At 35.1% G+C, this 24804-nt stretch overlaps 30 non-coding genes across 30 annotated transcripts; 15 read left to right on the top strand and 15 right to left on the bottom strand.

Annotated features, from left to right (window-relative positions):
• Positions 1–143: 143 nt before the first annotated feature.
• Trnav-cac (transfer RNA valine (anticodon CAC)) lies at positions 144–216 on the bottom strand. The gene has a single exon. It is a non-coding gene; the product is annotated as a tRNA-Val (tRNA).
• Positions 217–1316: 1100 nt separating this feature from the next.
• Positions 1317–1389, top strand: Trnav-aac (transfer RNA valine (anticodon AAC)). The gene has a single exon. It is a non-coding gene; the product is annotated as a tRNA-Val (tRNA).
• A 418-nt stretch (positions 1390–1807) lies between these two features.
• Positions 1808–1880, bottom strand: Trnav-cac (transfer RNA valine (anticodon CAC)). Its single transcript has one exon. It is a non-coding gene; the product is annotated as a tRNA-Val (tRNA).
• A 1100-nt stretch (positions 1881–2980) lies between these two features.
• Trnav-aac (transfer RNA valine (anticodon AAC)) lies at positions 2981–3053 on the top strand. Its single transcript has one exon. It is a non-coding gene; the product is annotated as a tRNA-Val (tRNA).
• A 418-nt stretch (positions 3054–3471) lies between these two features.
• Trnav-cac (transfer RNA valine (anticodon CAC)) lies at positions 3472–3544 on the bottom strand. The gene has a single exon. It is a non-coding gene; the product is annotated as a tRNA-Val (tRNA).
• Positions 3545–4630: 1086 nt separating this feature from the next.
• On the top strand, positions 4631–4703 carry Trnav-aac (transfer RNA valine (anticodon AAC)). Its single transcript has one exon. It is a non-coding gene; the product is annotated as a tRNA-Val (tRNA).
• Positions 4704–5111: 408 nt separating this feature from the next.
• Positions 5112–5184, bottom strand: Trnav-cac (transfer RNA valine (anticodon CAC)). Its single transcript has one exon. It is a non-coding gene; the product is annotated as a tRNA-Val (tRNA).
• A 1097-nt stretch (positions 5185–6281) lies between these two features.
• On the top strand, positions 6282–6354 carry Trnav-aac (transfer RNA valine (anticodon AAC)). The gene has a single exon. It is a non-coding gene; the product is annotated as a tRNA-Val (tRNA).
• A 418-nt stretch (positions 6355–6772) lies between these two features.
• On the bottom strand, positions 6773–6845 carry Trnav-cac (transfer RNA valine (anticodon CAC)). Its single transcript has one exon. It is a non-coding gene; the product is annotated as a tRNA-Val (tRNA).
• A 1096-nt stretch (positions 6846–7941) lies between these two features.
• Trnav-aac (transfer RNA valine (anticodon AAC)) lies at positions 7942–8014 on the top strand. The gene has a single exon. It is a non-coding gene; the product is annotated as a tRNA-Val (tRNA).
• A 411-nt stretch (positions 8015–8425) lies between these two features.
• On the bottom strand, positions 8426–8498 carry Trnav-cac (transfer RNA valine (anticodon CAC)). The gene has a single exon. It is a non-coding gene; the product is annotated as a tRNA-Val (tRNA).
• A 1104-nt stretch (positions 8499–9602) lies between these two features.
• On the top strand, positions 9603–9675 carry Trnav-aac (transfer RNA valine (anticodon AAC)). The gene has a single exon. It is a non-coding gene; the product is annotated as a tRNA-Val (tRNA).
• A 411-nt stretch (positions 9676–10086) lies between these two features.
• On the bottom strand, positions 10087–10159 carry Trnav-cac (transfer RNA valine (anticodon CAC)). Its single transcript has one exon. It is a non-coding gene; the product is annotated as a tRNA-Val (tRNA).
• A 1093-nt stretch (positions 10160–11252) lies between these two features.
• Positions 11253–11325, top strand: Trnav-aac (transfer RNA valine (anticodon AAC)). Its single transcript has one exon. It is a non-coding gene; the product is annotated as a tRNA-Val (tRNA).
• Positions 11326–11740: 415 nt separating this feature from the next.
• Trnav-cac (transfer RNA valine (anticodon CAC)) lies at positions 11741–11813 on the bottom strand. Its single transcript has one exon. It is a non-coding gene; the product is annotated as a tRNA-Val (tRNA).
• Positions 11814–12906: 1093 nt separating this feature from the next.
• Positions 12907–12979, top strand: Trnav-aac (transfer RNA valine (anticodon AAC)). Its single transcript has one exon. It is a non-coding gene; the product is annotated as a tRNA-Val (tRNA).
• A 407-nt stretch (positions 12980–13386) lies between these two features.
• Positions 13387–13459, bottom strand: Trnav-cac (transfer RNA valine (anticodon CAC)). The gene has a single exon. It is a non-coding gene; the product is annotated as a tRNA-Val (tRNA).
• A 1101-nt stretch (positions 13460–14560) lies between these two features.
• Positions 14561–14633, top strand: Trnav-aac (transfer RNA valine (anticodon AAC)). The gene has a single exon. It is a non-coding gene; the product is annotated as a tRNA-Val (tRNA).
• A 407-nt stretch (positions 14634–15040) lies between these two features.
• Positions 15041–15113, bottom strand: Trnav-cac (transfer RNA valine (anticodon CAC)). Its single transcript has one exon. It is a non-coding gene; the product is annotated as a tRNA-Val (tRNA).
• Positions 15114–16210: 1097 nt separating this feature from the next.
• On the top strand, positions 16211–16283 carry Trnav-aac (transfer RNA valine (anticodon AAC)). The gene has a single exon. It is a non-coding gene; the product is annotated as a tRNA-Val (tRNA).
• Positions 16284–16691: 408 nt separating this feature from the next.
• Trnav-cac (transfer RNA valine (anticodon CAC)) lies at positions 16692–16764 on the bottom strand. Its single transcript has one exon. It is a non-coding gene; the product is annotated as a tRNA-Val (tRNA).
• A 1096-nt stretch (positions 16765–17860) lies between these two features.
• Positions 17861–17933, top strand: Trnav-aac (transfer RNA valine (anticodon AAC)). Its single transcript has one exon. It is a non-coding gene; the product is annotated as a tRNA-Val (tRNA).
• Positions 17934–18344: 411 nt separating this feature from the next.
• On the bottom strand, positions 18345–18417 carry Trnav-cac (transfer RNA valine (anticodon CAC)). Its single transcript has one exon. It is a non-coding gene; the product is annotated as a tRNA-Val (tRNA).
• Positions 18418–19514: 1097 nt separating this feature from the next.
• On the top strand, positions 19515–19587 carry Trnav-aac (transfer RNA valine (anticodon AAC)). The gene has a single exon. It is a non-coding gene; the product is annotated as a tRNA-Val (tRNA).
• A 408-nt stretch (positions 19588–19995) lies between these two features.
• Trnav-cac (transfer RNA valine (anticodon CAC)) lies at positions 19996–20068 on the bottom strand. The gene has a single exon. It is a non-coding gene; the product is annotated as a tRNA-Val (tRNA).
• Positions 20069–21168: 1100 nt separating this feature from the next.
• Trnav-aac (transfer RNA valine (anticodon AAC)) lies at positions 21169–21241 on the top strand. Its single transcript has one exon. It is a non-coding gene; the product is annotated as a tRNA-Val (tRNA).
• Positions 21242–21652: 411 nt separating this feature from the next.
• On the bottom strand, positions 21653–21725 carry Trnav-cac (transfer RNA valine (anticodon CAC)). Its single transcript has one exon. It is a non-coding gene; the product is annotated as a tRNA-Val (tRNA).
• A 1097-nt stretch (positions 21726–22822) lies between these two features.
• On the top strand, positions 22823–22895 carry Trnav-aac (transfer RNA valine (anticodon AAC)). Its single transcript has one exon. It is a non-coding gene; the product is annotated as a tRNA-Val (tRNA).
• Positions 22896–23303: 408 nt separating this feature from the next.
• On the bottom strand, positions 23304–23376 carry Trnav-cac (transfer RNA valine (anticodon CAC)). Its single transcript has one exon. It is a non-coding gene; the product is annotated as a tRNA-Val (tRNA).
• Positions 23377–24473: 1097 nt separating this feature from the next.
• Trnav-aac (transfer RNA valine (anticodon AAC)) lies at positions 24474–24546 on the top strand. The gene has a single exon. It is a non-coding gene; the product is annotated as a tRNA-Val (tRNA).
• The last annotated feature ends 258 nt before the right edge of the window (positions 24547–24804 follow it).

Below are 24804 nucleotides of genomic sequence, written 5' to 3'. Positions count from 1 at the left end.
TTTCAAGCTAACTCAATCTTAATAAACAATATATTACGTCAACTTACACAGTCCCAATTTCATTACGATCATAGTAGTTCGAATATTATTCTGTCATAATCGGAAGAAAAAAAATTTTAAAAAACAGTAACTGACACTGTTCAAGGTTCCGGCGAGTTTCGAACTCGCGACCTTCTGCGTGTGAAGCAGACGTGATAACCACTACACTACGGAACCGGACATACCATCCGTTATGTACAGTTTTCATGTCCTCTCTACAAAAATATATCTAGGAACTATTCAAGGATTACGTCTACTTAGTAAACCAACATCGACACATACATGCACACATACACTAGCATATTTTCAAGTATTTACAAATCAAGTTTTCTTTCTAAATGTGTTTCGAAATCAAAAGCATAAACTCATGTTCTTATCTATGTAAATGAGCACTAGTAATCAGCATCATAACAACAAAACCACAACATACGATATTTTGTTCGATAGAATAAGAACTGTATAAGTTCAATTTACAGACAGTTGTTTTCTACACATAGCAGGAGTGTACATTTATTCTAGATCTATATACTCTTTTAGATCTACCGTTATTCTATATATAATAGTAATAATAATAAATAAATAAATAAAATAATAAATCTATAAATTTAAGTACGTTGTTCCACTTTTCCTTGGTGCATGATAGCTTCGATAAGAAAGATCACATTGCCAAAGCTTTGTACTTTGTGATTTCTGACGCATGAGATTGTGTAGACTTCGGATACAACACCTTAATTGTACTCACTTTCTTCGATTTTTCGTTTTTGTCCGGGTTGGAGTTATCTCTTTGCAAACATATTTCAGAGGAAGGTAAAGGTATACCCCCCTTTATCTTCTAACTACTATGACTCCATCCGTCATCACCGCTGCTGGGCATAAAACAATAATCGGGACAACTTCGCTTTACACCGGTTTCACACCGGTTTCACACTTGATTAAATAAAATAAATTCATTGAAGTTTACGTAAAAATAGTTGTGATTTTAATCCAAAAACAAATTTACGGGCTGAACGTTTCATTTTGCACTTTCATTTCAACAGGAACTTGGACACTTACAGTAAATACAAACTAAAATTAGTAACAATAGTTTCGTGAGTGCAGCCAGCAGGTTGTTGACCTTGCCGACTTTTACCAGCTATGAAAGGGGCGGGTGTCCTGTAGTTCGAAATAACGTGTACTTAACGTACTCTATTGTAAATGTATACAGACAAATGAATGTGAGACAATGAGGTCACGATACGAGAGTTAGAATTGTGTATACATTACGTTGTAAGTGTTAAGGTTCCGTGGTGTAGTGGTTATCACGTCTGCTTAACACGCAGAAGGTCGCGAGTTCGAAACTCGCCGGAACCTAGACCGATTAAATTTTATTTTGATATTCTCTTCCGCGACACTCTTGTTTTTCTGTAAGTTGATCGCAAAAATACAACGGTTCTCCAGTTACAGTAAGTATTCTCACGTTGAGAAAGACACACTATGCTAATGACTGATGTTACATCACTGCAAACGCGACGGTTCCAATAATCTATAAACGTTGAAAGATGTTAGAAATTATTTCAACAAACGATTCAACCGCATTGCAATTGCTTACAACTAAAATTGTTTTTGTTATCAAGCTGTAATATTTCTTTCAAGCTAACTCAATCTTAATAAACAATATATTACGTCAACTTACACAGTCCCAATTTCATTACGATCATAGTAGTTCGAATATTATTCTGTCATAATCGGAAGAAAAAAAATTTTAAAAAACAGTAACTGACACTGTTCAAGGTTCCGGCGAGTTTCGAACTCGCGACCTTCTGCGTGTGAAGCAGACGTGATAACCACTACACTACGGAACCGGACATACCATCCGTTATGTACAGTTTTCATGTCCTCTCTACAAAAATATATCTAGGAACTATTCAAGGATTACGTCTACTTAGTAAACCAACATCGACACATACATGCACACATACACTAGCATATTTTCAAGTATTTACAAATCAAGTTTTCTTTCTAAATGTGTTTCGAAATCAAAAGCATAAACTCATGTTCTTATCTATGTAAATGAGCACTAGTAATCAGCATCATAACAACAAAACCACAACATACGATATTTTGTTCGATAGAATAAGAACTGTATAAGTTCAATTTACAGACAGTTGTTTTCTACACATAGCAGGAGTGTACATTTATTCTAGATCTATATACTCTTTTAGATCTACCGTTATTCTATATATAATAGTAATAATAATAAATAAATAAATAAAATAATAAATCTATAAATTTAAGTACGTTGTTCCACTTTTCCTTGGTGCATGATAGCTTCGATAAGAAAGATCACATTGCCAAAGCTTTGTACTTTGTGATTTCTGACGCATGAGATTGTGTAGACTTCGGATACAACACCTTAATTGTACTCACTTTCTTCGATTTTTCGTTTTTGTCCGGGTTGGAGTTATCTCTTTGCAAACATATTTCAGAGGAAGGTAAAGGTATACCCCCCTTTATCTTCTAACTACTATGACTCCATCCGTCATCACCGCTGCTGGGCATAAAACAATAATCGGGACAACTTCGCTTTACACCGGTTTCACACCGGTTTCACACTTGATTAAATAAAATAAATTCATTGAAGTTTACGTAAAAATAGTTGTGATTTTAATCCAAAAACAAATTTACGGGCTGAACGTTTCATTTTGCACTTTCATTTCAACAGGAACTTGGACACTTACAGTAAATACAAACTAAAATTAGTAACAATAGTTTCGTGAGTGCAGCCAGCAGGTTGTTGACCTTGCCGACTTTTACCAGCTATGAAAGGGGCGGGTGTCCTGTAGTTCGAAATAACGTGTACTTAACGTACTCTATTGTAAATGTATACAGACAAATGAATGTGAGACAATGAGGTCACGATACGAGAGTTAGAATTGTGTATACATTACGTTGTAAGTGTTAAGGTTCCGTGGTGTAGTGGTTATCACGTCTGCTTAACACGCAGAAGGTCGCGAGTTCGAAACTCGCCGGAACCTAGACCGATTAAATTTTATTTTGATATTCTCTTCCGCGACACTCTTGTTTTTCTGTAAGTTGATCGCAAAAATACAACGGTTCTCCAGTTACAGTAAGTATTCTCACGTTGAGAAAGACACACTATGCTAATGACTGATGTTACATCACTGCAAACGCGACGGTTCCAATAATCTATAAACGTTGAAAGATGTTAGAAATTATTTCAACAAACGATTCAACCGCATTGCAATTGCTTACAACTAAAATTGTTTTTGTTATCAAGCTGTAATATTTCTTTCAAGCTAACTCAATCTTAATAAACAATATATTACGTCAACTTACACAGTCCCAATTTCATTACGATCATAGTAGTTCGAATATTATTCTGTCATAATCGGAAGAAAAAAAATTTTAAAAAACAGTAACTGACACTGTTCAAGGTTCCGGCGAGTTTCGAACTCGCGACCTTCTGCGTGTGAAGCAGACGTGATAACCACTACACTACGGAACCGGACATACCATCCGTTATGTACAGTTTTCATGTCCTCTCTACAAAAATATATCTAGGAACTATTCAAGGATTACGTCTACTTAGTAAACCAACATCGACACATACATGCACACATACACTAGCATATTTTCAAGTATTTACAAATCAAGTTTTCTTTCTAAATGTGTTTCGAAATCAAAAGCATAAACTCATGTTCTTATCTATGTAAATGAGCACTAGTAATCAGCATCATAACAACAAAACAACAACATACGATATTTTGTTCGATAGAATAACAACTGTATAAGTTCAATTTACAGACAGTTGTTTTCTACACATAGCAGGAGTGTACATTTATTCTAGATCTATATACTCTTTTAGATCTACCGTTATTCTATATATAATAGTAATAATAATAAATAAATAAATAAAATAATAAATCTATAAATTTAAGTACGTTGTTCCACTTTTCCTTGGTGCATGATAGCTTCGATAAGAAAGATCACATTGCCAAAGCTTTGTACTTTGTGATTTCTGACGCATGAGATTGTGTAGACTTCGGATACAACACCTTAATTGTACTCACTTTCTTCGATTTTTCGTTTTTGTCCGGGTTGGAGTTATCTCTTTGCAAACATATTTCAGAGGAAGGTTCAGGTGTACCCCCCTTTATCTTCTAACTACTATGACTCCATCCGTCATCACCGCTGGGCATAAAACAATAATCGGGACAACTTCGCTTTACACCGGTTTCACACTTGATTAAATAAAATAAATTCATTGAAGTTTACGTAAAAATAGTTGTGATTTTAATCCAAAAACAAATTTACGGGCTGAACGTTTCATTTTGCACTTTCATTTCAACAGGAACTTGGACACTTACAGTAAATACAAACTAAAATTAGTAACAATAGTTTCATGAGTGCAACCAGCAGGTTGTTGACCTTGCCGACTTTTACCAGCTATGAAAGGGGAGGGTGTCCTGTAGTTCGAAATAACGTGTACTTGACGTACTCTATTGTAAATGTATAAAGACAAATGAATGTGAGACAATGAGGTCACGATACGAGAGTTAGAATTGTGTATACAATACGTTGTAAGTGTTAAGGTTCCGTGGTGTAGTGGTTATCACGTCTGCTTAACACGCAGAAGGTCGCGAGTTCGAAACTCGCCGGAACCTAGACCGATTAAATTTTATTTTGATATTCTCTTCCGCGACACTCTTGTTTTTCTCTAAGTTGATCGCAAAAATACAACGGTTCTCCAGTTACAGTAAGTATTCTCACGTTGAGAAAGACACACTATGCTAACGACTGATGTTACATCACTGCAAACGCGACGGTTCCAATAATCTATAAACGTTGAAAGATGTTAGAAATTATTTCAACAAACGATTCAACCGCATTGCAATTGCTTACAACTAAAATTGTTTTTGTTATCAAGCTGTAATATTTCTTTCAAGCTAACTCAATCTTAATAAACAATATATTACGTAAACTTACACAGTCCCCATTTCATTACGATCATAGTAGTTCGAATATTATTCTGTCATAATCGAAAAAAAAAATACAATAATTGACACTGTTCAAGGTTCCGGCGAGTTTCGAACTCGCGACCTTCTGCGTGTGAAGCAGACGTGATAACCACTACACTACGGAACCGGACATACCATCCGTTATGTACAGTTTTCATGTGCTCTCTACAAAAATATATCTAGGAACTATTCAAGGATTACGTCTACTTAGTAAACCAACATCGACACATACATGCACACATACACTAGCATATTTTCAAGTATTTACAAATCAAGTTTTCTTTCTAAATGTGTTTCGAAATCAAAAGCATAAACTCATGTCCTTATCTATGTAAATGAGCACTAGTAATCAGCATCATAAAAACAAAACCACAACATACGATATTTTGTTCGATAGAATAAGAACTGTATAAGTTCAATTTACAAACAGTTGTTTTCTACACATAGCAGGAGTGTACATTTATTCTAGATCTATATACTCTTTTTGATCTACCGTTATTCTATATATAATAGTAATAATAATAAATAAATAAATAAAATAATAAATCTATAAATTTAAGTACGTTGTTCCACTTTTCCTTGGTGCATGATAGCTTCGATAAGAAAGATCACATTGCCAAAGCTTTGTACTTTGTGATTTCTGACGCATGAGATTGTGTAGACTTCGGATACAACACCTTAATTGTACTCACTTTCTTCGATTTTTCGTTTTTGTCCGGGTTGGAGTTATCTCTTTGCAAACATATTTCAGAGGAAGGTAAAGGTATACCCCCCTTTATCTTCTAACTACTATGACTCCATCCGTCATCACCGCTGGGCATAAAACAATAATCGGGACAACTTCGCTTTACACCGGTTTCACACCGGTTTCACACTTGATTAAATAAAATAAATTCATTGAAGTTTACGTAAAAATAGTTGTGATTTTAATCCAAAAACAAATTTACGGGCTGAACGTTTCATTTTGCACTTTCATTTCAACAGGAACTTGGACACTTACAGTAAATACAAACTAAAATTAGTAACAATAGTTTCGTGAGTGCAGCCAGCAGGTTGTTGACCTTGCCGACTTTTACCAGCTATGAAAGGGGCGGGTGTCCTGTAGTTCGAAATAACGTGTACTTAACGTACTCTATTGTAAATGTATAAAGACAAATGAATGTGAGACAATGAGGTCACGATACGAGAGTTAGAATTGTGTATACAATACGTTGTAAGTGTTAAGGTTCCGTGGTGTAGTGGTTATCACGTCTGCTTAACACGCAGAAGGTCGCGAGTTTGAAACTCGCCGGAACCTAGACCGATTAAATTTTATTTTGATATTCTCTTCCGCGACACTCTTGTTTTTCTGTAAGTTGATCGCAAAAATACAACGGTTCTCCAGTTACAGTAAGTATTCTCACGTTGAGAAAGACACACTATGCTAACGACTGATGTTACATCACTGCAAACGCGACGGTTCCAATAATCTATAAACGTTGAAAGATGTTAGAAATTATTTCAACAAACGATTCAACCGCATTGCAATTGCTTACAACTAAAATTGTTTTTGTTATCAAGCTGTAATATTTCTTTCAAGCTAACTCAATCTTAATAAACAATATATTACGTCAACTTACACAGTCCCAATTTCATTACGATCATAGTAGTTCGAATATTATTCTGTCATAATCGGAAGAAAAAAAATTTAAAAAAACAGTAACTGACACTGTTCAAGGTTCCGGCGAGTTTCGAACTCGCGACCTTCTGCGTGTGAAGCAGACGTGATAACCACTACACTACGGAACCGGACATACCATCCGTTATGTACAGTTTTCATGTCCTCTCTACAAAAATATATCTAGGCACTATTCAAGGATTACGTCTACTTAGTAAACCAACATCGACACATACATGCACACATACACTAGCATATTTTCAAGTATTTACAAATCAAGTTTTCTTTCTAAATGTGTTTCGAAATCAAAAGCATAAACTCATGTTCTTATCTATGTAAATGAGCACTAGTAATCAGCATCATAAAAACAAAACCACAACATACGATATTTTGTTCGATAGAATAAGAACTGTATAAGTTCAATTTACAGACAGTTGTTTTCTACACATAGCAGGAGTGTACATTTATTCTAGATCTATATACTCTTTTAGATCTACCGTTATTCTATATATAATAGTAATAATAATAAATAAATAAATAAAATAATAAATCTATAAATTTAGGTACGTTGTTCCACTTTTCCTTGGTGCATGATAGCTTCGATAAGAAAGATCACATTGCCAAAGCTTTGTACTTTGTGATTTCTGACGCATGAGATTGTGTAGACTTCGGATACAACACCTTAATTGTACTCACTTTCTTCGATTTTTCGTTTTTGTCCGGGTTGGAGTTATCTCTTTGCAAACATATTTCAGAGGAAGGTAAAGGTATACCCCCTTTATCTTCTAACTACTATGACTCCATCCGTTATCACCGCTGGGCATAAAACAATAATCGGGACAACTTCGCTTTACACCGGTTTCACACCGGTTTCACACTTGATTAAATAAAATAAATTCATTGAAGTTTACGTAAAAATAGTTGTGATTTTAAACCAAAAACAAATTTACGGGCTGAACGTTTCATTTTGCACTTTCATTTCAACAGGAACTTGGACACTTACAGTAAATACAAACTAAAATTAGTAACAATAGTTTCGTGAGTGCAGCCAGCAGGTTGTTGACCTTGCCGACTTTTACCAGCTATGAAAGGGGCGGGTGTCCTGTAGTTCGAAATAACGTGTACTTAACGTACTCTATTGTAAATGTATAAAGACAAATGAATGTGAGACAATGAGGTCACGATACGAGACATAGAATTGTGTATACAATACGTTGTAAGTGTTAAGGTTCCGTGGTGTAGTGGTTATCACGTCTGCTTAACACGCAGAAGGTCGCGAGTTCGAAACTCGCCGGAACCTAGACCGATTAAATTTTATTTTGATATTCTCTTCCGCGACACTCTTGTTTTTCTCTAAGTTGATCGCAAAAATACAACGGTTCTCCAGTTACAGTAAGTATTCTCACGTTGAGAAAGACACACTATGCTAACGACTGATGTTACATCACTGCAAACGCGACGGTTCCAATAATCTATAAACGTTGAAAGATGTTAGAAATTATTTCAACAAACGATTCAACCGCATTGCAATTGCTTACAACTAAAATTGTTTTTGTTATCAAGCTGTAATATTTCTTTCAAGCTAACTCAATCTTAATAAACAATATATTACGTCAAGTTACACAGTCCCTATTTCATTACGATCATAGTAGTTCGAATATTATTCTGTCATAATCGAAAAAAGAAAAAATACAATAATTGACACTGTTCAAGGTTCCGGCGAGTTTCGAACCCGCGACCTTCTGCGTGTGAAGCAGACGTGATAACCACTACACTACGGAACCGGACATACCATCCGTTATGTACAGTTTTCATGTCCTCTCTACAAAAATATATCTAGGCACTATTCAAGGATTACGTCTACTTAGTAAACCAACATCGACACATACATGCACACATACACTAGCATATTTTCAAGTATTTACAAATCAAGTTTTCTTTCTAAATGTGTTTCGAAATCAAAAGCATAAACTCATGTTCTTATCTATGTAAATGAGCACTAGTAATCAGCATCATAAAAACAAAACCACAACATACGATATTTTGTTCGATAGAATAAGAACTGTATAAGTTCAATTTACAAACAGTTGTTTTCTACACATAGCAGGAGTGTACATTTATTCTAGATCTATATACTCTTTTAGATCTACCGTTATTCTATATATAATAGTAATAATAATAAATAAATAAATAAATAAATAAAATAATAAATCTATAAATTTAAGTACGTTGTTCCACTTTTCCTTGGTGCATGATAGCTTCGATAAGAAAGATCACATTGCCAAAGCTTTGTACTTTGTGATTTCTGACGCATGAGATTGTGTAGACTTCGGATACAACACCTTAATTGTACTCATTTTCTTCGATTTTTCGTTTTTGTCCGGGTTGGAGTTATCTCTTTGCAAACATATTTCAGAGGAAGGTAAAGGTATACCCCCTTTATCTTCTAACTACTATGACTCCATCCGTTATCACCGCTGGGCATAAAACAATAATCGGGACAACTTCGCTTTACACCGGTTTCACACCGGTTTCACACTTGATTAAATAAAATAAATTCATTGAAGTTTACGTAAAAATAGTTGTGATTTTAATCCAAAAACAAATTTACGGGCTGAACGTTTCATTTTGCACTTTCATTTCAACAGGAACTTGGACACTTACAGTAAATACAAACTAAAATTAGTAACAATAGTTTCGTGAGTGCAGCCAGCAGGTTGTTGACCTTGCCGACTTTTACCAGCTATGAAAGGGGCGGGTGTCCTGTAGTTCGAAATAACGTGTACTTAACGTACTCTATTGTAAATGTATAAAGACAAATGAATGTGAGACAATGAGGTCACGATACGAGAGTTAGAATTGTGTATACAATACGTTGTAAGTGTTAAGGTTCCGTGGTGTAGTGGTTATCACGTCTGCTTAACACGCAGAAGGTCGCGAGTTTGAAACTCGCCGGAACCTAGACCGATTAAATTTTATTTTGATATTCTCTTCCGCGACACTCTTGTTTTTCTCTAAGTTGATCGCAAAAATACAACGGTTCTCCAGTTACAGTAAGTATTCTCACGTTGAGAAAGACACACTATGCTAACGACTGATGTTACATCACTGCAAACGCGACGGTTCCAATAATCTATAAACGTTGAAAGATGTTAGAAATTATTTCAACAAACGATTCAACCGCATTGCAATTGCTTACAACTAAAATTGTTTTTGTTATCAAGCTGTAATATTTCTTTCAAGCTAACTCAATCTTAATAAACAATATATTACGTCAACTTACACAGTCCCTATTTCATTACGATCATAGTAGTTCGAATATTATTCTGTCATAATCGAAAAAAGAAAAAATACAATAATTGACACTGTTCAAGGTTCCGGCGAGTTTCGAACTCGCGACCTTCTGCGTGTGAAGCAGACGTGATAACCACTACACTACGGAACCGGACATACCATCCGTTATGTACAGTTTTCATGTCCTCTCTACAAAAATATATCTAGGAACTATTCAAGGATTACGTCTACTTAGTAAACCAACATCGACACATACATGCACACATACACTAGCATATTTTCAAGTATTTACAAATCAACTTTTCTTTCTAAATGTGTTTCGAAATCAAAAGCATAAACTCATGTTCTTATCTATGTAAATGAGCACTAGTAATCAGCATCATAAAAACAAAACCACAACATACGATATTTTGTTCGATAGAATAAGAACTGTATAAGTTCAATTTACAAACAGTTGTTTTCTACACATAGCAGGAGTGTACATTTATTCTAGATCTATATACTCTTTTAGATCTACCGTTATTCTATATATAATAGTAATAATAATAAATAAATAAAATAATAAATCTATAAATTTAAGTACGTTGTTCCACTTTTCCTTGGTGCATGATAGCTTCGATAAGAAAGATCACATTGCCAAAGCTTTGTACTTTGTGATTTCTGACGCATGAGATTGTGTAGACTTCGGATACAACTTCTTAATTGTACTCACTTTCTTCGATTTTTCGTTTTTGTCCGGGTTGGAGTTATCTCTTTGCAAACATATTTCAGAGGAAGGTTAAGGTGTACCCCCCTTTATCTTCTAACTACTATGACTCCATCCGTCATCACCGCTGGGCATAAAACAATAATCGGGACAACTTCGCTTTACACCGGTTTCACACCGGTTTCACACTTGATTAAATAAAATAAATTCATTGAAGTTTACGTAAAAATAGTAGCGATTTTAATCCAAAAACAAATTTACGGGCTGAACGTTTCATTTTGCACTTTCATTTCAACAGGAACTTGGACACTTACAGTAAATACAAACTAAAATTAGTAACAATAGTTTCGTGAGTGCAGCCAGCAGGTTGTTGACCTTGCCGACTTTTACCAGCTATGAAAGGGGCGGGTGTCCTGTAGTTCGAAATAACGTGTACTTAACGTACTCTATTGTAAATGTATAAAGACAAATGAATGTGAGACAATGAGGTCACGATACGAGAGTTAGAATTGTGTATACAATGCGTTGTAAGTGTTAAGGTTCCGTGGTGTAGTGGTTATCACGTCTGCTTAACACGCAGAAGGTCGCGAGTTCGAAACTCGCCGGAACCTAGACCGATTAAATTTTATTTTGATATTCTCTTCCGCGACACTCTTGTTTTTCTCTAAGTTGATCGCAAAAATACAACGGTTCTCCAGTTACAGTAAGTATTCTCACGTTGAGAAAGACACACTATGCTAACGAACGACTGATGTTACATCACTGCAAACGCGACGGTTCCAATAATCTATAAACGTTGAAAGATGTTAGGAATTATTTCAACAAACGATTCAACCGCATTGCAATTGCTTACAACTAAAATTGTTTTTGTTATCAAGCTGTAATATTTCTTTCAAGCTAACTCAATCTTAATAAACAATATATTACGTCAAGTTACACAGTCCCAATTTCATTACGATCATAGTAGTTCGAATATTATTCTGTCATAATCGAAAAAAGAAAAAATACAATAATTGACACTGTTCAAGGTTCCGGCGAGTTTCGAACTCGCGACCTTCTGCGTGTGAAGCAGACGTGATAACCACTACACTACGGAACCGGACATACCATCCGTTTTGTACAGTTTTCATGTCCTCTCTACAAAAATATATCTAGGAACTATTCAAGGATTACGTCTACTTAGTAAACCAACATCGACACATACATGCACACATACACTAGCATATTTTCAAGTATTTACAAATCAACTTTTCTTTCTAAATGTGTTTCGAAATCAAAAGCATAAACTCATGTTCTTATCTATGTAAATGAGCACTAGTAATCAGCATCATAAAAACAAAACAACAACATACGATATTTTGTTCGATAGAATAAGAACTGTATAAGTTCAATTTACAAACAGTTGTTTTCTACACATAGCAGGAGTGTACATTTATTCTAGATCTATATACTCTTTTAGATCTACCGTTATTCTATATATAATAGTAATAATAATAAATAAATAAAATAATAAATCTATAAATTTAAGTACGTTGTTCCACTTTTCCTTGGTGCATGATAGCTTCGATAAGAAAGATCACATTGCCAAAGCTTTGTACTTTGTGATTTCTGACGCATGAGATTGTGTAGACTTCGGATACAACTTCTTAATTGTACTCACTTTCTTCGATTTTTCGTGTTTGTCCGGGTTGGAGTTATCTCTTTGCAAACATATTTCAGAGGAAGGTTAAGGTGTACCCCCCTTTATCTTCTAACTACTATGACTCCATCCGTCATCACCGCTGGGCATAAAACAATAATCGGGACAACTTCGCTTTACACCGGTTTCACACCGGTTTCACACTTGATTAAATAAAATAAATTCATTGAAGTTTACGTAAAAATAGTTGCGATTTTAATCCAAAAACAAATTTACGGGCTGAACGTTTCATTTTGCACTTTCATTTCAACAGGAACTTGGACACTTACAGTAAATACAAACTAAAATTAGTAACAATAGTTTCGTGAGTGCAGCCAGCAGGTTGTTGACCTTGCCGACTTTTACCAGCTATGAAAGGGGCGGGTGTCCTGTAGTTCGAAATAACGTGTACTTAACGTACTCTATTGTAAATGTATAAAGACAAATGAATGTGAGACAATGAGGTCACGATACGAGAGTTAGAATTGTGTATACAATACGTTGTAAGTGTTAAGGTTCCGTGGTGTAGTGGTTATCACGTCTGCTTAACACGCAGAAGGTCGCGAGTTCGAAACTCGCCGGAACCTAGACCGATTAAATTTTATTTTGATATTCTCTTCCGCGACACTCTTGTTTTTCTCTAAGTTGATCGCAAAAATACAACGGTTCTCCAGTTACAGTAAGTATTCTCACGTTGAGAAAGACACACTATGCTAACGACTGATGTTACATCACTGCAAACGCGACGGTTCCAATAATCTATAAACGTTGAAAGATGTTAGAAATTATTTCAACAAACGATTCAACCGCATTGCAATTGCTTACAACTAAAATTGTTTTTGTTATCAAGCTGGAATATTTCTTTCAAGCTAACTCAATCTTAATAAACAATATATTACGTAAACTTACACAGTCCCCATTTCATTACGATCATAGTAGTTCGAATGATATTCTGTCATAATCGAAAACAAAATACAATAATTGACACTGTTCAAGGTTCCGGCGAGTTTCGAACTCGCGACCTTCTGCGTGTGAAGCAGACGTGATAACCACTACACTACGGAACCGGACATACCATCCGTTGTGTACAGTTTTCATGTCCTCTCTACAAAAATATATCTAGGCACTATTCAAGGATTACGTCTACTTAGTAAACCAACATCGACACATACATGCACACATACACTAGCATATTTTCAAGTATTTACAAATCAAGTTTTCTTTCTAAATGTGTTTCGAAATCAAAAGCATAAACTCATGTTCTTATCTATGTAAATGAGCACTAGTAATCAGCATCATAAAAACAAAACCACAACATACGATATTTTGTTCGATAGTATAAGAACTGTATAAGTTCAATTTACAGACAGTCGTTTTCTACACATAGCAGGAGTGTACATTTATTCTAGATCTATATACTCTTTTAGATCTACCGTTATTCTATCTATAATAGTAATAATAATAAATAAATAAATAAAATAATAAATCTATAAGTTTAAGTACGTTGTTCCACTTTTCCTTGGTGCATGATAGCTTCGATAAGAAAGATCACATTGCCAAAGCTTTGTACTTTGTGATTTCTGACGCATGAGATTGTGTAGACTTCGGATACAACACCTTAATTGTACTCACTTTCTTCGATTTTTCGTTTTTTGTCCGGGTTGGAGTTATCTCTTTGCAAACATATTTCAGAGGAAGGTAAAGGTATACCCCCCTTTATCTTCTAACTACTATGACTCCATCCGTCATCACCGCTGCTGGGCATAAAACAATAATCGGGACAACTTCGCTTTACACCGGTTTCACACCGGTTTCACACTTGATTAAATAAAATAAATTCATTGAAGTTTACGTAAAAATAGTTGTGATTTTAATCCAAAAACAAATTTACGGGCTGAACGTTTCATTTTGCACTTTCATTTCAACAGGAACTTGGACACTTACAGTAAATACAAACTAAAATTAGTAACAATAGTTTCGTGAGTGCAGCCAGCAGGTTGTTGACCTTGCCGACTTTTACCAGCTATGAAAGGGGCGGGTGTCCTGTAGTTCGAAATAACGTGTACTTAACGTACTCTATTGTAAATGTATAAAGACAAATGAATGTGAGACAATGAGGTCACGATACGAGAGTTAGAATTGTGTATACAATACGCTCTAAGTGTTAAGGTTCCGTGGTGTAGTGGTTATCACGTCTGCTTAACACGCAGAAGGTCGCGAGTTCGAAACTCGCCGGAACCTAGACCGATTAAATTTTATTTTGATATTCTCTTCCGCGACACTCTTGTTTTTTTGTAAGTTGATCGCAAAAATACAACGGTTCTCCAGTTACAGTAAGTATTCTCACGTTGAGAAAGACACACTATGCTAACGACTGATGTTACATCACTGCAAACGCGACGGTTCCAATAATCTATAAACGTTGAAAGATGTTAGAAATTATTTCAACAAACGATTCAACCGCATTGCAATTGCTTACAACTAAAATTGTTTTGTTATCAAGCTGTAATATTTCTTTCAAGCTAACTCAATCTCAATAAAAAATATATTACGTCAACTTACACAGTCCCTATTTCATTACGATCATAGTAGTTCGAATATTATTCTGTCATAATCGAAAAAAAAAATAGAATAATTTACACTAATCAAGGTTCCGGCGAGTTTCGAACTCGCGACCTTATCCGTGTGAAGGAGACGTGATAACCACTACACTACGGAACCGGACATACAATCCGTTATATACAGTGTTCATGTCCTCTCTACAAAAATATATCTAGGAACTATTCCAGGATTACGTCTACTTAGTAAACCAACATCGACACATACATGCACACATACACTAGCATATTTTCAAGTATTTACAAATCAAGTTTTCTTTCTAAATGTGTTTCGAAATCAAAAGCATAAACTCATGTTCTTATCTATGTAAATGAGCACTAGTAATCAGCATCATAAAAACAAAACCACAACATACGATATTTTGTTCGATAGAATAAGAACTGTATAAGTTCAATTTACAAACAGTTGTTTTCTACACATAGCAGGAGTGTACATTTATTCTAGATCTATATACTCTTTTAGATCTACCGTTATTCTATATATAATAGTAATAGTAATAAATAAATAAATAAAATAATAAATCTATAAATTTAAGTACGTTGTTCCACTTTTCCTTGGTGCATGATAGCTTCGATAAGAAAGATCACATTGCCAAAGCTTTGTACTTTGTGATTTCTGACGCATGAGATTGTGTAGACTTCGGATACAACACCTTAATTGTACTCACTTTCTTCGATTTTTCGTTTTTGTCCGGGTTGGAGTAATCTCTTTGCAAACATATTTCAGAGGAAGGTTAAGGTGTACCCCCCTTTATCTTCTAACTACTATGACTCCATCCGTCATCACCGCTGGGCATAAAACAATAATCGGGACATCTTCGCTTTACACCGGTTTCACACCGGTTTCACACTTGATTAAATAAAATAAATTCATTGAAGTTTACGTAAAAATAGTTGTGATTTTAATCCAAAAACAAATTTACGGGCTGAACGTTTCATTTTGCACTTTCATTTCAACAGGAACTTGGACACTTACAGTAAATACAAACTAAAATTAGTAACAATAGTTTCGTGAGTGCAGCCAGCAGGTTGTTGACCTTGCCGACTTTTACCAGCTATGAAAGGGGCGGGTGTCCTGTAGTTCGAAATAACGTGTACTTAACGTACTCTATTGTAAATGTATAAAGACAAATGAATGTGAGACAATGAGGTCACGATACGAGAGTTAGAATTGTGTATACAATACGCTCTAAGTGTTAAGGTTCCGTGGTGTAGTGGTTATCACGTCTGCTTAACACGCAGAAGGTCGCGAGTTCGAAACTCGCCGGAACCTAGACCGATTAAATTTTATTTTGATATTCTCTTCCGCGACACTCTTGTTTTTTTGTAAGTTGATCGCAAAAATACAACGGTTCTCCAGTTACAGTAAGTATTCTCACGTTGAGAAAGACACACTATGCTAACGACTGATGTTACATCACTGCAAACGCGACGGTTCCAATAATCTATAAACGTTGAAAGATGTTAGAAATTATTTCAACAAACGATTCAACCGCATTGCAATTGCTTACAACTAAAATTGTTTTGTTATCAAGCTGTAATATTTCTTTCAAGCTAACTCAATCTCAATAAACAATATATTACGTCAACTTACACAGTCCCTATTTCATTACGATCATAGTAGTTCGAATATTATTCTGTCATAATCGAAAAAAAAAAATAGAATAATTTACACTAATCAAGGTTCCGGCGAGTTTCGAACTCGCGACCTTATCCGTGTGAAGGAGACGTGATAACCACTACACTACGGAACCGGACATACAATCCGTTATATACAGTGTTCATGTCCTCTCTACAAAAATATATCTAGGAACTATTCCAGGATTACGTCTACTTAGTAAACCAACATCGACACATACATGCACACATACACTAGCATATTTTCAAGTATTTACAAATCAAGTTTTCTTTCTAAATGTGTTTCGAAATCAAAAGCATAAACTCATGTTCTTATCTATGTTAATGAGCACTAGTAATCAGCATCATAAAAACAAAACCACAACATACGATATTTTGTTCGATAGAATAAGAACTGTATAAGTTCAATTTACAAACAGTTGTTTTCTACACATAGCAGGAGTGTACATTTATTCTAGATCTATATACTCTTTTAGATCTACCGTTATTCTATATATAATAGTAATAGTAATAAATAAATAAATAAAATAATAAATCTATAAATTTAAGTACGTTGTTCCACTTTTCCTTGGTGCATGATAGCTTCGATAAGAAAGATCACATTGCCAAAGCTTTGTACTTTGTGATTTCTGACGCATGAGATTGTGTAGACTTCGGATACAACACCTTAATTGTACTCACTTTCTTCGATTTTTCGTTTTTGTCCGGGTTGGAGTTATCTCTTTGCAAACATATTTCAGAGGAAGGTTAAGGTGTACCCCCCTTTATCTTCTAACTACTATGACTCCATCCGTCATCACCGCTGGGCATAAAACAATAATCGGGACATCTTCGCTTTACACCGGTTTCACACCGGTTTCACACTTGATTAAATAAAATAAATTCATTGAAGTTTACGTAAAAATAGTTGTGATTTTAATCCAAAAACAAATTTACGGGCTGAACGTTTCATTTTGCACTTTCATTTCAACAGGAACTTGGACACTTACAGTAAATACAAACTAAAATTAGTAACAATAGTTTCGTGAGTGCAGCCAGCAGGTTGTTGACCTTGCCGACTTTTACCAGCTATGAAAGGGGCGGGTGTCCTGTAGTTCGAAATAATGTGTACTTAACGTACTCTATTGTAATGTATAAAGACAAATAAATGTGAGACAATGAGGTCACGATACGAGAGTTAGAATTGTGTATACATTACGTTGTAAGTGTTAAGGTTCCGTGGTGTAGTGGTTATCACGTCTGCTTAACACGCAGAAGGTCGTGAGTTCGAAACTCGCCGGAACCTAGACCGATTAAATTTTATTTTGATATTCTCTTCCGCGACACTCTTGTTTTTCTGTAAGTTGATCGCAAAAATACAACGGTTCTCCAGTTACAGTAAGTATTCTCACGTTGAGAAAGACACACTATGCTAACGACTGATGTTACATCACTGCAAACGCGACGGTTCCAATAATCTATAAACGTTGAAAGATGTTAGAAATTATTTCAACAAACGATTCAACCGCATTGCAATTGCTTACAACTAAAATTGTTTTTGTTATCAAGCTGTAATATTTCTTTCAAGCTAACTCAATCTTAATAAACAATATATTACGTCAACTTACACAGTCCCTATTTCATTACGATCATAGTAGTTCGAATATTATTCTGTCATAATCGAAAAAAGAAAAAATACAATAATTGACACTGTTCAAGGTTCCGGCGAGTTTCGAACTCGCGACCTTCTGCGTGTGAAGGAGACGTGATAACCACTACCCTACGGAACCGGACATACCATCCGTTATATACAGTTTTCATGTCCTCTCTACAAAAATATATCTAGGAACTATTCAAGGATTACGTCTACTTAGTAAACCAACATCGACACATACATACACACATACACTAGCATATTTTCAAGTATTTACAAATCAAGTTTTCTTTCTAAATGTGTTTCGAAATTAAAAGCATAAACTCATGTTCTTATCTATGTAAATGAGCACTAGTAATCAGCATCATAAAAACAAAACCACAACATACGATATTTTGTTCGATAGAATAAGAACTGTATAAGTTCAATTTACAGACAGTTGTTTTCTACACATAGCAGGAGTGTACATTTATTCTAGATCTATATACTCTTTTAGATCTACCGTTTTTCTATATATAATAGTAATAATATTAAAAAAAAAAATAAAATAATAAATCTATAAATTAAAGTACGTTGTTCCACTTTTCCTTGGTGCATGATAGCTTCGATAAGAAGGATCACATTGCCAAAGCTTTGTACTTTGTGATTTCTGACGCATGAGATTGTGTAGACTTCAGATACAACACCTTAATTGTACTCACTTTCTTCGATTTTTCGTTTTTGTCCGGGTTGGAGTTATCTCTTTGCAAACATATTTCAGAGGAAGGTAAAGGTATACCCCCCTTTATCTTCTAACTACTATGACTCCATCCGTCATCACCGCTGGGCATAAAACAATAATCGGGACAACTTCGCTTTACACCGGTTTCACACCGGTTTCACACTTGATTAAATAAAATAAATTCATTGAAGTTTACGTAAAAATAGTTGTGATTTTAATCCAAAAACAAATTTACGGGCTGAACGTTTCATTTTGCACTTTCATTTCAACAGGAACTTGGACACTTACAGTAAATACAAACTAAAATTAGTAACAATAGTTTCGTGAGTGCAGCCAGCAGGTTGTTGACCTTGCCGACTTTTACCAGCTATGAAAGGGGAGGGTGTCCTGTAGTTCGAAATAACGTGTACTTGACGTACTCTATTGTAAATGTATAAAGACAAATGAATGTGAGACAATGAGGTCACGATACGAGAGTTAGAATTGTGTATACAATACGTTGTAAGTGTTAAGGTTCCGTGGTGTAGTGGTTATCACGTCTGCTTAACACGCAGAAGGTCGCGAGTTCGAAACTCGCCGGAACCTAGACCGATTAAATTTTATTTTGATATTCTCTTCCGCGACACTCTTGTTTTTCTGTAAGTTGATCGCAAAAATACAACGGTTCTCCAGTTACAGTAAGTATTCTCACGTTGAGAAAGACACACTATGCTAACGACTGATGTTACATCACTGCAAACGCGACGGTTCCAATAATCTATAAACGTTGAAAGATGTTAGAAATTATTTCAACAAACGATTCAACCGCATTGCAATTGCTTACAACTAAAATTGTTTTTGTTATCAAGCTGTAATATTTCTTTCAAGCTAACTCAATCTTAATAAACAATATATTACGTCAACTTACACAGTCCCCATTTCATTACGATCATAGTAGTTCGAATATTATTCTGTCATAATCGAAAAAAAAAATACAATAATTGACACTGTTCAAGGTTCCGACGAGTTTCGAACTCGCGACCTTCTGCGTGTGAAGCAGACGTGATAACCACTACACTACGGAACCGGACATACAATCCGTTATGTACAGTTTTCATGTCCTCTCTACAAAAATATATCTAGGAACTACTCAAGGATTACGTCTACTTAGTGAACCAACATCGACACATACATGCACACATACACTAGCATATTTTCAAGTATTTACAAATCAACTTTTCTTTCTAAATGTGTTTCGAAATCAAAAGCATAAACTCATGTCCTTATCTATGTAAATGAGCACTAGTAATCAGCATCATAAAAACAAAACCACAACATACGATATTTTGTTCGATAGAATAAGAACTGTATAAGTTCAATTTACAAACAGTTGTTTTCTACACATAGCAGGAGTGTACATTTATTCTAGATCTATATACTCTTTTCGATCTACCGTTATTCTATATATAATAGTAATAATAATAAATAAATAAATAAATAAAATAATAAATCTATAAATTTAAGTACGTTGTTCCACTTTTCCTTGGTGCATGATAGCTTCGATAAGAAAGATCACATTGCCAAAGCTTTGTACTTTGTGATTTCTGACGCATGAGATTGTGTAGACTTCGGATACAACACCTTAATTGTACTCACTTTCTTCGATTTTTCGTTTTTGTCCGGGTTGGAGTAATCTCTTTGCAAACATATTTCAGAGGAAGGTAAAGGTATACCCCCCTTTATCTTCTAACTACTATGACTCCATCCGTCATCACCGCTGGGCATAAAACAATAATCGGGACATCTTCGCTTTACACCGGTTTCACACCGGTTTCACACTTGATTAAATAAAATAAATTCATTGAAGTTTACGTAAAAATAGTTGTGATTTTAATCCAAAAACAAATTTACGGGCTGAACGTTTCATTTTGCACTTTCATTTCAACAGGAACTTGGACACTTACAGTAAATACAAACTAAAATTAGTAACAATAGTTTCGTGAGTGCAGCCAGCAGGTTGTTGACCTTGCCGACTTTTACCAGCTATGAAAGGGGCGGGTGTCCTGTAGTTCGAAATAATGTGTACTTAACGTACTCTATTGTAATGTATAAAGACAAATAAATGTGAGACAATGAGGTCACGATACGAGAGTTAGAATTGTGTATACATTACGTTGTAAGTGTTAAGGTTCCGTGGTGTAGTGGTTATCACGTCTGCTTAACACGCAGAAGGTCGTGAGTTCGAAACTCGCCGGAACCTAGACCGATTAAATTTTATTTTGATATTCTCTTCCGCGACACTCTTGTTTTTCTGTAAGTTGATCGCAAAAATACAACGGTTCTCCAGTTACAGTAAGTATTCTCACGTTGAGAAAGACACACTATGCTAACGACTGATGTTACATCACTGCAAACGCGACGGTTCCAATAATCTATAAACGTTGAAAGATGTTAGAAATTATTTCAACAAACGATTCAACCGCATTGCAATTGCTTACAACTAAAATTGTTTTTGTTATCAAGCTGTAATATTTCTTTCAAGCTAACTCAATCTTAATAAACAATATATTACGTCAACTTACACAGTCCCTATTTCATTACGATCATAGTAGTTCGAATATTATTCTGTCATAATCGAAAAAAGAAAAAATACAATAATTGACACTGTTCAAGGTTCCGGCGAGTTTCGAACTCGCGACCTTCTGCGTGTGAAGGAGACGTGATAACCACTACCCTACGGAACCGGACATACCATCCGTTATATACAGTTTTCATGTCCTCTCTACAAAAATATATCTAGGAACTATTCAAGGATTACGTCTACTTAGTAAACCAACATCGACACATACATACACACATACACTAGCATATTTTCAAGTATTTACAAATCAAGTTTTCTTTCTAAATGTGTTTCGAAATTAAAAGCATAAACTCATGTTCTTATCTATTTAAATGAGCACTAGTAATCAGCATCATAAAAACAAAACCACAACATACGATATTTTGTTCGATAGAATAAGAACTGTATAAGTTCAATTTACAGACAGTTGTTTTCTACACATAGCAGGAGTGTACATTTATTCTAGATCTATATACTCTTTTAGATCTACCGTTTTTCTATATATAATAGTAATAATATTAAAAAAAAAAATAAAATAATAAATCTATAAATTAAAGTACGTTGTTCCACTTTTCCTTGGTGCATGATAGCTTCGATAAGAAGGATCACATTGCCAAAGCTTTGTACTTTGTGATTTCTGACGCATGAGATTGTGTAGACTTCAGATACAACACCTTAATTGTACTCACTTTCTTCGATTTTTCGTTTTTGTCCGGGTTGGAGTTATCTCTTTGCAAACATATTTCAGAGGAAGGTAAAGGTATACCCCCCTTTATCTTCTAACTACTATGACTCCATCCGTCATCACCGCTGGGCATAAAACAATAATCGGGACAACTTCGCTTTACACCGGTTTCACACCGGTTTCACACTTGATTAAATAAAATAAATTCATTGAAGTTTACGTAAAAATAGTTGTGATTTTAATCCAAAAACAAATTTACGGGCTGAACGTTTCATTTTGCACTTTCATTTCAACAGGAACTTGGACACTTACAGTAAATACAAACTAAAATTAGTAACAATAGTTTCGTGAGTGCAGCCAGCAGGTTGTTGACCTTGCCGACTTTTACCAGCTATGAAAGGGGAGGGTGTCCTGTAGTTCGAAATAACGTGTACTTGACGTACTCTATTGTAAATGTATAAAGACAAATGAATGTGAGACAATGAGGTCACGATACGAGAGTTAGAATTGTGTATACAATACGTTGTAAGTGTTAAGGTTCCGTGGTGTAGTGGTTATCACGTCTGCTTAACACGCAGAAGGTCGCGAGTTCGAAACTCGCCGGAACCTAGACCGATTAAATTTTATTTTGATATTCTCTTCCGCGACACTCTTGTTTTTCTGTAAGTTGATCGCAAAAATACAACGGTTCTCCAGTTACAGTAAGTATTCTCACGTTGAGAAAGACACACTATGCTAACGACTGATGTTACATCACTGCAAACGCGACGGTTCCAATAATCTATAAACGTTGAAAGATGTTAGAAATTATTTCAACAAACGATTCAACCGCATTGCAATTGCTTACAACTAAAATTGTTTTTGTTATCAAGCTGTAATATTTCTTTCAAGCTAACTCAATCTTAATAAACAATATATTACGTCAACTTACACAGTCCCCATTTCATTACGATCATAGTAGTTCGAATATTATTCTGTCATAATCGAAAAAAAAAATACAATAATTGACACTGTTCAAGGTTCCGGCGAGTTTCGAACTCGCGACCTTCTGCGTGTGAAGCAGACGTGATAACCACTACACTACGGAACCGGACATACCATCCGTTATGTACAGTTTTCATGTCCTCTCTACAAAAATATATCTAGGAACTACTCAAGGATTACGTCTACTTAGTGAACCAACATCGACACATACATGCACACATACACTAGCATATTTTCAAGTATTTACAAATCAACTTTTCTTTCTAAATGTGTTTCGAAATCAAAAGCATAAACTCATGTCCTTATCTATGTAAATGAGCACTAGTAATCAGCATCATAAAAACAAAACCACAACATACGATATTTTGTTCGATAGAATAAGAACTGTATAAGTTCAATTTACAGACAGTTGTTTTCTACACATAGCAGGAGTGTACATTTATTCTAGATCTATATACTCTTTTAGATCTACCGTTTTTCTATATATAATAGTAATAATATTAAAAAAAAAAATAAAATAATAAATCTATAAATTAAAGTACGTTGTTCCACTTTTCCTTGGTGCATGATAGCTTCGATAAGAAGGATCACATTGCCAAAGCTTTGTACTTTGTGATTTCTGACGCATGAGATTGTGTAGACTTCAGATACAACACCTTAATTGTACTCACTTTCTTCGATTTTTCGTTTTTGTCCGGGTTGGAGTTATCTCTTTGCAAACATATTTCAGAGGAAGGTAAAGGTATACCCCCCTTTATCTTCTAACTACTATGACTCCATCCGTCATCACCGCTGGGCATAAAACAATAATCGGGACAACTTCGCTTTACACCGGTTTCACACCGGTTTCACACTTGATTAAATAAAATAAATTCATTGAAGTTTACGTAAAAATAGTTGTGATTTTAATCCAAAAACAAATTTACGAGCTGAACGTTTCATTTTGCACTTTCATTTCAACAGGAACTTGGACACTTACAGTAAATACAAACTAAAATTAGTAACAATAGTTTCGTGAGTGCAGCCAGCAGGTTGTTGACCTTGCCGACTTTTACCAGCTATGAAAGGGGAGGGTGTCCTGTAGTTCGAAATAACGTGTACTTGACGTACTCTATTGTAAATGTATAAAGACAAATGAATGTGAGACAATGAGGTCACGATACGAGAGTTAGAATTGTGTATACAATACGTTGTAAGTGTTAAGGTTCCGTGGTGTAGTGGTTATCACGTCTGCTTAACACGCAGAAGGTCGTGAGTTCGAAACTCGCCGGAACCTAGACCGATTAAATTTTATTTTGATATTCTCTTCCGCGACACTCTTGTTTTTCTGTAAGTTGATCGCAAAAATACAACGGTTCTCCAGTTACAGTAAGTATTCTCACGTTGAGAAAGACACACTATGCTAACGACTGATGTTACATCACTGCAAACGCGACGGTTCCAATAATCTATAAACGTTGAAAGATGTTAGAAATTATTTCAACAAACGATTCAACCGCATTGCAATTGCTTACAACTAAAATTGTTTTTGTTA

This window comes from Euprymna scolopes, chromosome 9, assembly GCF_053919585.1.
Source record: "Euprymna scolopes isolate OS-2025 chromosome 9, ASM5391958v1, whole genome shotgun sequence".
NCBI lineage: Eukaryota > Metazoa > Mollusca > Cephalopoda > Sepiida > Sepiolidae > Euprymna > Euprymna scolopes.
Note: the sequence above shows the minus strand (reverse complement) of the source record. Positions and strands in the feature narration are given on the sequence as shown.